Below are 12,905 nucleotides of genomic sequence, written 5' to 3' on the forward strand. Positions count from 1 at the left end.
TATTCACAAATGCCTCCACATACTCCTGCCTGTCCATGGTACGCTTAGCATCTTCGAGTAAGTCCCATAATGAGCTCGCTCTAGCATGCTGAGTCTTCTCATACTTACTTCGGGCCAAACTCAGCTTTCGTTCAAGGTTAGAGAAACGAGACTCTGCCTGGCGGTGCCAAGCACCAACAGGATGACTAGCATGTTGTGCGCCTATGGGACGGCCAGTCTTTCGACATGGAATATCGTAATGGATACCATGCTCATCCTTCAGATGCTGTATCATCCTTGCCCGTCTCTTAATGTTGACATGTCTTTTCGGACAAAGAATGTCAACACGGCATTGACGGGCAAGAGACCCATGCGCTAGTGTGATCTCAATGTATGGTGGGTTTTCCTATGTAAAGTGACATTCTATTTATAAGTATCACATCTTAGGAGTATGCTTACTAACAACGGAAAGTAGGATAAACACTTACCTGGGAGTAGCTCGGCACTTCTCTTTCAAAGGATGTCTGAGACGTGCCTGCCGCCCGAGCCCCTCTACGAGTACGTCGAGGAGATGATGCAACCTAAAAAAAAAGAAACGGAAGTACACAATATGTGAGAAATAAAAAATGAACGTTAAGAAAACCCTAAACAAATATTAAAAAGGGTATCTTACTCTGGTATTTTTTCGTGAATGGACATCCGACGAAGAATGGCTGTGAGTGCGTGGAGCCATTTGCCAGAGGTGAAAGCGTGCGCACCTACTCATAACCATTGGATAATCCATGTAACAAAACAACAAAAAGTGAGAAGTTGATAACCATTGGATGATCCATAAAAAAATATAGAATATGCTCGATGAAAAAATATAGAAGTTGATAACCTACTAAACTTTTGTGGACATGCTTGATGAAAGACCAAATATAGAATATGTCATGATTTATGACCAATGGTGGATGCCACATCCAATCTAACGATTAGATGTGTTCAATTTAGTAACAATAAAAAAGCTCTATTCAAAAAATTGGTAGAGTATCAACAATTCTTCACCAAGCTATCACGTCACTACAACACTTCCAAGTACTAGTGCCTTGCCTTATTATTCCTAGTGCAAATATATATTTTGACATTGTAACATGGTTATTGGGCTTCTTATAGGATTCCAATCAATAATTTTTGCGAAGGATTGAGACTCAACACATTCATACCATTCCCAATACTCGCCAAATTTGACCTATATAGAGTGCTTTGCACATGTATAATTGCCAAATTTGACCATTTAGTAGATTTTGGGGCATGGAAAAAGCTAAAAGTGATGATCGGTGGGCTTGCAACTACATCAAGGATAGTCTCATTAATGTAGCTGGAACCAAGATTGAGGTTCTACAACCACATGTAATTGGCAAGGGTATTATCTCTTGCCCAAACTTTAGAGAAGTAGAGCTAATTTATTGTGGTGTACCAATAGCTACTTAAATCTAAGACCATTAATTTTCTTAGAAAAACAAAAAGGAAAGCAGTGCTTGAATAATTAAATTATGAAAACATGTAGTTGTGACCTCCTCAAAGCTTGAGCCCAAAACCACTTTCACAATTTGCACATGCATCATAGTTTATCTTAGAAACTTGAATTTGATTTAGCTTTCCTTTTTGGTTATCTTAAATTTTTAGTGCAACCCATTCTCCACAAAGTGGCATGGTTCAAAAGAGGTTGAATGCTAAGTGATGATTGTAAGCTTAGTGACATAAATAGAGTTGTAACTCCCTTTGTTATTCTCACATTCATTTATTGGGTTCATATTTATGTTAGCCACAGTATACATTATATATCAATCGAATATACAAGCTTAAAGGAAATGCATGCATGATTATCACACTTAGGCGCGGACACGTATCAGACAGAGCACATATGGTTATTGCAAAATGATTGCGACAGAGCACATATGGTTATTGCAAAATGATTGCGACGTTAGCAACCTAGATAATAATCAACAAACTCTTCCAACAGGAGTTATGCATCCAAAGAGCATTATTTAGAGATTGTTGTGAAATATTACAAAAGGATTGAGCCTGAGACGGGAGATAGTGCCTCCCACACACGCGTCACGCTGATGAAGACGATTGGGCCTCCCGAGATGTTGCAACCTCTTGAGTCACGGTCACACTGCAGCCTCCTGAGTCACGGTCTCACCGACTGTGGGAGGAATGAAGGCGGAGGTGCATACAAGACGGAGGCGCATACAAGACGGTGGATAAAGACCAGCACGCATCCGAATGGGCATGGGATGCGCACTCTGGGAGACACAATCGTGGACTTGGGAGTTGCTGACGTGGATGAAGACCAGCTCGCGTCCGAATGGGTCCGTGGGTGGGTCTCGAAACACCCGAACCAACCGCCGAGTTGGTATGAAGCCACCGAGCTGGGAGGCAATCAGCCGCAGAGAGCCGAGGGATGAAGTCGTCGGCTGGGAGCTCACGAGGCCATTCGTGTGCTGATGGATGTGCGCAGGGTGGTGGGAGCTCGCTGGGCGGGAGCTCGCTGGGCGGGAGCTCGCTGGGCGGGAGCCGCAGGGTGCTGGGAGCTTGCTGGGCGGGAGGGATGAACCCTGTGGTGGTTGAGCCGCAGGGTGGTGGGAGCTCGCTGGGCGGGAGCTCGCTGGGCGAGGGCTGCAGGGTGCTGGGAGTGAACCGCAGGGCGGGAGGCAGAGCCGCAGGGAGCCGCAGGGCGGGAGGGAGAGCCACAGGGAGCCGCAGGGTACGAGAGAGAGGGAGAGCCGCAGGGTACGAGATAACCGCAGGGCGGGAGGGAGAGCCGCAGGGAGCCGCAGGGCACGAGAGAGAGAGAGCCGTAGGGAGCCGCAGGGTATGAGCCGCAGGGATGAGCCGCATGGTGGGATAACCGCAGGGCGGGAGGTGATCTGGCACTTCGCATGTTCCCAGGGGTTGATAACACCCTGATCAACGGCGGCGGCACATTCTGCGGGGCCCTTCCAATAATGAGGAGTTAAGGCGCTCCAGTTCGCATGCCGGACACGTAGGAGACTGCCAATCAACGGCGCACTTTTCCGGGGAGGTCTGGTTTATGATCTCGGGCGGGACGACCAATTGAGGATGGGTTTAATCCTCGTGGGATCAACGATGGCGCATGGTCGTGAGGAGGGGGATCAACGTGAGCCGTTGATCCCAACTCCCCGAGGTCATTATGACCCCGTGGGAGTTAGTGTTGAGGGTCGGGCTACCCTCAACACTAACTCCCACGGGGTCATAATGACCTCGGGGAGTTGGGATCAACGGCTCACGTTGATCCCCCTCCTCACGACCATGCGCCATCGTTGATCCCACGAGGATTAAACCCATCCTCAATTGGTCGTCCCGCCCGAGATCATAAACCAGACCTCCCCGGAAAAGTGCGCCGTTGATTGGCAGTCTCCTACGTGTCCGGCATGCGACCAATTGATCTCGGGCGGGACGACCAATTGATCTCGGGCGGGACGACCAATTGAGGATGGGTTTAATCCTCGTGGGATCAACGATGGCGCATGGTCGTGAGGAGGGGGATCAACGTGAGCCGTTGATCCCAACTCCCCGAGGTCATTATGACCCCGTGGGAGTTAGTGTTGAGGGTAGCCGACCAGTATCAACGACTCCAGGCACTCGGAATTAGAGCGCTGCAGCTGTCAGAACTTAGAAGGTAGCGCAGGAGCCTTCAATCGTCTTGACAACTTTCAAGTTTCTCGTTTGTCTGTCAGAGTGATTCTGCTGAGCAGTGCTGACTGTGGACACCAGGTGACCATCTCCACCAGCCTCAGGACTATCTCCCACGGGGTCTTTATGACCCCCCGAGATGGGATCAACGGTGCTCGTGCCACCTCAAGACCCCTCCTTGATCTAAGCCCTCGATTCACGAAGAAGTAAACCCATGAAGCACCGTAATCCCAACCCACTAATTAAACCCAGCACGTCCGAAAGAGAAGATTTTTCGGGAGTTATGCCGTGAGTTTGGTGATAGTAATCACAGGCTACAGCCATGCTAGTAAACCCGACTAGTGACCTCGGGCTTGGTCGAACGACTGTTATTCCACGTGAAGTAAGTGCATGAAATCCACCAAACCCTGTAAGTGCATGAAATCTACCAAACCCTGTCACGTTGTCACACCGTATCTAAAATTTTGTGGGCCCACATTGCCATTAAATGGTGTTGGGTGTGTCCCTTTTGAAAACTCATGATTCTGACCCTGACCAAAAGTAAACCCTTCGTCGGTAATAAACCCAGAAAAAAAACATAAACCCGATTTATGAAGTGTGCAAATTCGATCAAGGACTTTGGGCACCTTTTTTGCTCTCAGTATAACCAATAAAAATACCATGCAGGCAAAGCGTGCAGAGGAAACGACTCATTTTAAGATACAAGACCCATACTACAACAACATACTTGCTCGAGAAGTGGAAATCTTTGCGTTTCTCCAACGATGGTCTCCGCATCAAGGTAAATTTCACTCTATCTCTCCACTCAAGCTCTTAATATATGTAGTGTGATATTGTGATAACAGATTAGTGATGTGTGCTTGTTTAGTCAATGGCAATGGATTCTAGAAAGCGATGTTGAGCTTGGTGATGATGATATTGATGAGGAAACATCGGTTGAAACATTGAGCGAGGAGGATGAGATACATGATACTTATATTGAAAATAATGATATAACACCACAAGAAAGTGGTAGCTTTGGGCCGAATCCACTAAATTTTATCTCACCAAAGTACATCTCGTTCGACCGAAAGAGCTACATGTTGATGGTGAGTGACTTGAACGAGGAGAGATCTATCACACTGGATGTGCTTCAACAACTCAACAAGAGGGAGTTGCTAGACTTGAAGAGATGGAAAAGGATCGAAGAACCTCTTTGCACTATCACAGATGATGTAGGTCAAGTTGTGCTCGCCTTGAGATCAAAGCCCTCACTCCACATTGTACGCTTGGAGGATTGGGAGAGCATATCCATTGCAAATCATATAAACAGGGTTATAGGTGCTCATGAAGGTGTCAGTGCGACAATTGAGTCTATCAAATCAAGGTGGTGCACTGACATGCAGAGCCATAGCATTCCTCTCCCCTATGTCAAGGAGCTTATCAATTTGTGTGCTTGCAACGCTATCACAAAGTCCCATCGATTTGAAGGAGTTTCATTGTATCCATTTCATGTAGTGGAAAGGAAAGCACCTATCATTGAGCTTGTGTCAGATAGATTGCTTGTGGAGCGTAGGTTGCAAGAAATCACGGTTGAACATAAGGTTAGGTTGCGCAAGCTTTGGTCAACGAAAAAGCATGGTCCATCCAAGGTGATTGGGGAGTTTGCATGCCATAGTGGTGGTAGTGCCACTCGCAAGACTATAAGGGTTTATGCCTTGCACAAGGGGCATGTTCTTGGTTCTTGTGCAGATTTGTATCACTTACCAGTGCATCCTCGTGTCATTGATTGCTGCAAGGAGGACTTGTTTGATGTTGGGACGTCTTGCCATGTTGCCAAGATGAGACTTTCAAAGGAACAATTTCACTTTCAAAATGCCTCTCCACAAGATTGGGCCACCTTCAGGTTCTTCATGATCCCAAAAGAAATGCGAACTTTGTCATACCAACTGCGCCTCAAAGGTATATTGGGTTTATTGAAACTTCAGTTCTATGCCAATCAACTACTGTCGGCACCAATTGGATATGGGGTATTGTAGGCAAACTTTCCAAGGACGATTGGACGGCCATGCACATGGGAGCGGTTCGTCTACAGGACTTGAAAAAGGTATTCCACATATCCCTTTTCACGTTCGTATATTACAACAATCATTGTGCCTATGTGATGAAGCAACTTTGGATCATGTAGGTGTTGTACTATCAGCCTTACAATCCCCATGCAAAAGAGGATAAGGATAAACCATTCATACTAGTTATCCAAGATGAATGGATGCTAGAGATGAGCAAGAGGTTCTCAAGGAACAATGCATGGGCGATTGACATCACCTTTAAGACCAATGTGTTTGGTCTACTGCTTTATGCCGCCGTTCTACCGAACCAACATGGAATGGGTGTTCCCATTTGGTTCATGTTATGCAAAAGCGACAACGGTTCTAGTTAGGAGATCATGGCATTGCAAATTACAATGCAAGTAGTTCTCTCCAGGATGGGTGATATTCGCCCGATTGCTCTTGTCATTGACAAGTCCCAACAAGAGCTAGAGGCCCTCTCTAGCATTGTTTCGGATGATCCTTTTTGTTGGCGCACGAGCAACCTTGATGGTGGGAGATGTCAGGTTGCCTGCCACATAATACTTTGTTGGTTTCACACAAAGAAGGCATGGGTTGAGAATCTCCTCCCCTAGGTACGAATTAGCTTCATTTGATGTAGTTTGATTAGCTTGGGGTTTATATTTAAGAGTCTATACATTGAGGTTTATACATGTGTGGCCATTGAATGAAGGTTCCTACGCAAACAAGCATGACCATGTTTACACATCACTATGCAATCTAATGAATTGCCCAATGGAGGAATGATTTGAGGAACTGTTTGAGCAGTTGGTGCATTGTTATTCCTCTCTCCCAAACTTGGTGCGATATGTGACCAATGGATGGTGTGGGCATGCTTGCATTTGGCGAAGAAGGTGGCCCAAGCGGATGTTTCCCCATGGCAATGTAGACACCACTAATCTCATTGAGAGGTTATGGTAATTCATAAAGTACACGCTCCTTGATGCGCGTATCAATAGGTCTGCCTTGGATCTACTACATGCCCTGGCAGGTAGCTCAACCTTGGGTTCTAGGATGGGTGGAACCGTGATCGAGTTTTTCACACAAAAACAGGAGATAGGTAGCATATTCAACCTATAATAGAACTTGTTTTATGACTATAAGAGTGATTGAGTGACTTTAAACATGATTACTTATGACAGCTAACTCTGCGCGCTTCGCCATCTATGGATCGAGCAAGAGTCACACTGCTAGGCTGGATGCAGGGGAGAGGGTACTCCAGCGGTATGAGAGGGATCAATCCTCTCTTCAAGTCATGAACGAGGGAACGATGCTCTTCAAGATGCCTAGTACAACACAACAAGAGAAATGGTGCCATGTGAGTATATAGTCAAATTACTGTGATTGTGCTGATTGGGTCACTGACTACTTATATAGCTTGAGGCTGATCTTGGAGAGGCACTTTCCACACCTTCACCAACTTTTATCCATCATCGATAACTTATGGGAAATTGGTGATGCACCGTTTGGCAAACCTACATCCAAAGGCCTTGATTTAGGGGAGATTTCTTCACAGGAGGGGGTGCATGAGGAGGATCTTGTGTCCTCTATAGAGGACCTAAGGAGGCTTCTCAAGAGGATTGAGGACAAGGTTCCTTCATACAACTCATCACAGAAAGAGGTTTGCTTGTGTAATCTACAGAGTGTCAAGAGCTCTCTTGATCACATGTTTGCCCATATGGAGATTGGTATGCCAACAAAGGGTGGGGTCCATCAAATCCAAGTGAATGTGACATAGACATGCCTAGGCCATGGCAAGAGATCTCACCGTTGCCCGAATGAGGAGTTGGGTTCTTCCATGCAACCCATGCATCCTCTTGTCACAGGTGTGCTAAAGCACAAGCATCAGAGAGGAAGGGGTCGAGTGAGGTTTAGCACTAAACCTCGCATATATTGCAGTCACAGTTGCACGAAAACATTCTTGGTCGACCCTATGGTCATTTTTTCATGCCATACGTGACATGCTTTGCTCCCTCTCACCTTATGGCATGCTCCATGTGATGCAACATTGATCTTGGTAGGTAGATTGGTGTGAGTCTATGATGAGGCATGTAGTGGCACTCTCACTATTTCACATTGTTTCTATATGGAGCCTTATGAGGAGTGAAATTTCTCCCTTACATCTCACAATGGACAGGTGATCACTCCCATCCTAGCATCTAGATGTCGGATGTTGCTATTGTATACTTGAGCATTGCTTGTTTGGATTCCACCAAATTTTCTTCTATATATGCATTGCACTCTAGATGAAGCATGCTTATGGTTTATAGTTGTTATTGCATTAGCTAGAAACTAGTGGACCTATTTTTGGTATATGGAAAAATCAACATGTTTGCGCATAACCAAGATGAGGCTTTCGTAATAAAGGAAGCAATCAATGATCGGAATTTATGCTACAATAAGAGTGCATCGTAATTTCGTATTCCATTAGGTCATACATGAAACGTGCTTTCTACCTTCCACTCCTAAAAGACAATGTTTATCACAATTTATGCTACAATAAGAGTGTATCATAATTAAATCTTCCACATCCATAATCCCCTCTTCATGCTTTCAATATGATATAAGTATAATCTCTCTTCACCCACTCAATCACGATATTATCATGAACCAATCATCTAAATCCATCAACTAGTTCTAATCCTCTACAATGTTAAGCAAAGTGTCACACTAATCAAATGTGCAACTGTTCAATTATTTGAAAACAATGGCCACCAAACCATATTGCATTTTGATGTTTGCAAAGATGATCAAAATACCCAACTTTTGTAGGGATTCACAAAATACTACTCAAATATAAAAATTTTCTAAAACACCCCCTCAGTTCGAATCCAATTTTCTCCTCCATTTTGGTTGAAACATATAACATCTTGCAATTTTTGTGAGAAAAATTGCACTCCATTAATATGGAATTATAAAATAAATAAATCTCACATTAGAATGTACTAATAATGACAAAATAGTTCTAATTAGCTAATATGTCTTGCTTTTTATTTTAAAGCACTTAATTCAAATTCTTGTTGTTAAAAAGAGTAGAGTAGGTAAATTTGTGGAATTAAATTTTTTAATGTGGTACAAAAATGGAACTTTAGAGGTTTAGTTCTTGCAATACTGACCTTCAAACCAAAAATTGCACAAAACTCATCATAAAGTATGAACAAGGGTGCAATGCTTTGCACAAAACTCATCGTAAAGTATGAATTCAATATGCTAGAAACACTTCAACTACTCATTATCAATCCTCATTCAAACAACTAGTTGTTCATGGCAAGTAATCTCATACAAATTCACAAAATTCACAAATATTACTACTCTTACAAATTCACAAAAAGTGAGGATTCATATATTGGCATTTACCTCCCTTAACACATTCAACTCATCCTGATAGTATATTTCAAATTCCATAAGCAGGACACAATAAAAGCATATTTCAAATCCATATTTCATCAAGTCATACATGAAACTTACACACGCTAACTTGCACTCCAAAGACTATGAGAGAATCTGAACCTCTTGCACCTCTATGATGGTCCATTCTTGAAACATGGGATTATTTCATCACAAAATCAAGTACTTTGTGAATTCAGTATGCTAGAAACACTTCAACTATTCATTATCAATCCTCATTCAAACAAGTAGTTGTTCATGGCAAGTAATCTCATAGATATTACTACTCTTACAAATTCACAAAAAGTGAGGATTCATATATTGGCATTTACCTCCCCTAACACATTCAAGTCATCCTGAAAGTATATTTCAAATTCCATAAGCAGGACACAATAAAAGCATATTTCAAATCCATAAATCATTAAGTCATACATGAAACTTACACACACTAACTTGCACTCCAAAGACTATGCGAGAATCTGAACCTCTTGCATCTCTATGATGGCCCATTTTTGAAACATGGGATTATTTCATCACAAAATCAAGTACTTTGTGAATTTAGTATGCTAGAAACACTTCAACTATTCATTATCAATCCTCATTCAAACAAATAGTTGTTCATGGCAAGTAATCTCATAGATATTACTACTCTTACAAATTCACAAAAAGTGAGGATCCATATATTGGCATTTACCTCCCTTAACACATTCAAATCATCCTAAAAGTATATTTCAAATTCCACAATAAGAGTGATCCAATTCCATAAACAGGACACAATAAAAGCATATTTCAAATCCATATTTCATCAAGTCATACACGAAACTTACAAACTCTAACTTGCACTCCAAATACTATAAGAGAATGTCTACTACCACTCAACTACCCCTCCAACACAGTAACAACCCACTTGCAAAGATCCTCCTTGGTCGATCACACGTACTCAGCATCAAACCATCTTCTCCTAAACTACAAGAGGCAACATGCAATCCTTAGAAATTCCCAAAAAACCAAAACCCATTTTTGCTTAACTTGAAAATTTCTTACCTAGTACTTTGGTGGCTTTCCGATCACCCCACCCTCGATGATGCTTCTCATGTAAGCCATCACGTAGAATCCGCAGTCCACTGCATTTATTTGTTGAGGGCCCTAGTTATAGCAAAACACATAAAGAAGGTTAGATAGGCCTTTTACCCTAATCCCCAAACCATGAGCGACCCTTATGCGACGTTCATGAAGTACAACCTTTATGTGCACAAGCTTTATTTGATCCACTTTTGATACCATGTTAGCACATTCCGCATCTGTGCAATGCTTAGACAATGCATACACAGCCCTGTAACACATACACACGAGTGATCAAAAAACAATATGTGGAACAACATCACAATCCACACAAGCAAATGGAGTTGGACGGATTTAATGTACTTGTATATGAGGGGCAAGCATTCCATGGGATTAGTACACCCCAACGAATCGAGGTATAAGATGGCACCTTGATCATTAGGAAATTTCTTGACCCTTTTCAGTCTAGGGTTGTAGACAATGAATAGACTCCAATGTGACTTGTAACAAAACAAGGATGCTTGTCACGCCATCAAGATCAAGTGGAAGTCCCTTGCAAATAACAATTTGGTCACATGGCATACAAACCTCAAAACCATTGGAAAGAAAATAAAAGTGGTTGTCGTGGGATAGGTGCTGTCAAAGTAATTCTTCAAGGCCACGGTGTCATGCTCCTCAATCATGGACAAGTACGAATACCACAAACTATTGACAAATCACACGTCATGTGTGTGCTCTCTCGGAAGCACATGCTCCATCCATCTAGAACCAAAACTATCGTTAGTAATGTAAACTATGATATTACCCTAAACCCTCAACACCACATATTGTACAATCTACTACTCACATGGAAAATAGATTCAACGTGCGTGTTGATGCCTCTTCAAGGTGAAGCAAGGCATCAATCAAGGCCTTGTCAATATCAATGTGTAGCCTTGACCATGATCCCACAAGCTTTGTGTACCCGCAACTCTCCAACCTAAAATGCAAATCCTCCATTATGCTTTCACATAGAACTAACATACTCAATGACAAGCATACCAAGAGATATGAACATACCTTGATGTGACATTTTTTTGGCCCCTTGTATTGGCAGGAGACCCATTCTTTGTAACATCTATCGTGCCACTGCCAATCGTATACCTGCAATGTGATATGGGGCTAATAATCCCATGAGGAGAGGAGATGGTGATGGGGCTAGGTGCAGGTGATTTAGGTGAGAGAAGAAGGGATGTGAATAGCTTCCTCCTATCGACCTGCAATCCCAATAAGCCATAAGCCATGATTGAACTCACAAATGGGCCCTTAAAAATAATATAGTTTAAGATGCGGGCCTTTTGGATTGTCCAATAGGAAGGCTAGATGTTGATATCTATGGAGGGTGAATCTTCTCTCTCCAAGTCTTGGGTTTTCTATTAAAAAAAGGGGTGGTGGGGGATTTAAAAAAAGGAAGAATGAATAGCACACAAAATTTGAGTTTCTCTCACCTCGTATTTCCCCCCCATTTTTGGAGAATTTTCAATTTCGGTTTTTTTCCCTCTCACAAAATCAAGTTGACCCAAAAGTTGAGCAACAAATCACTTTCCCTCTCTTCTCTGTACTTGTGAATTTTTGCCTCCATTGAAGCTCCCTGCTGAGAATAATTAGGGTTTTGAGCATTCTGCTTACCTCTACACTTTCTTCTCTATGCAGCTCTAGATTTTGGACAAAACACAGGTGCCCATCTCTCTTTCCATTTTCTCTTGTTTGCTATTTTTTCAATAGGGTTTGTGTTGGGGGTAAAGGCGCCTCCGCCTAGCCGCTCGTGTATTACTACACTGATAGTACCCGCCACTACACACTGCAGGTGGCGGGCGCCCGTCACAGTCACTTATTCTTTATTATTTTAGTGACAATTTGAATAAAGGAAGGCCCCACCACACATTGTGGTTGTTGGAGTTCCCATTTTGAGTTTTCTCTCTATCTCTTGCTCTTGCTCTCCATCAACCATAGCTCTCGCCGCCAAGCTTCTTCCTCCTGAGTTCTACTTCCCTTTCAACTGGTATCAAAGCAAATGCATTGGAGCTTGCTCAACATTCTCTTCAGCCCAGATTTGAAGACCTTCAACTCGAGCTTCAATGGCAGCCATGGCACCTTCATTTGCAGGTATGTTTTGATCTCCCACCTCCTCCCTGATCTTCTGTCCTTCATTTAGCACCTTGTAGGGCTACATTGGAGCCCCTTGATCATTGCCAAGTGCTTAGTAGAACTACTGAAGACTCCCCAGCCCCCAAGAGCAGCCAACGCAAAATGCGGCACATTTTTAGGGGGCTCGGCTGATCCACTTCTGGCATTTCTAGCTCCTTCCCCGGCTTCCGGCCTTGTTTGCAACCTTCCTGATCATCTTTGGACTCCTCGTCATTGGTTCTTAGCTCCCGACGATCAATACGAGTGCTTCCACCTTCAGCCATTGCTATATACACAGTCCCGGGACTGTCAAAGACAGGGCAGCACTTGACATTTGATGTTTGATGCTTCTTGGCATTGCCCGTTTGATGCCTATTGATGCCCCGTGATGCCCGTATGTTATGGGATGCTATGTCTATGCTTTGGGACTGATTTGGAGTATATTTGGGCATCGATTGAGCTTCATTTGATAGTGAATATGCTATTGTAATACAGTGGGCTGAAGCTCATTTACTTGGTGTA

The sequence above is a fragment of the Lygodium microphyllum genome, chromosome 18 (assembly GCF_053477565.2).
Source record: "Lygodium microphyllum isolate KBCC chromosome 18, Lygodium_microphyllum_v1.1.10, whole genome shotgun sequence".
NCBI classification, from domain to species: domain Eukaryota; kingdom Viridiplantae; phylum Streptophyta; class Polypodiopsida; order Schizaeales; family Lygodiaceae; genus Lygodium; species Lygodium microphyllum.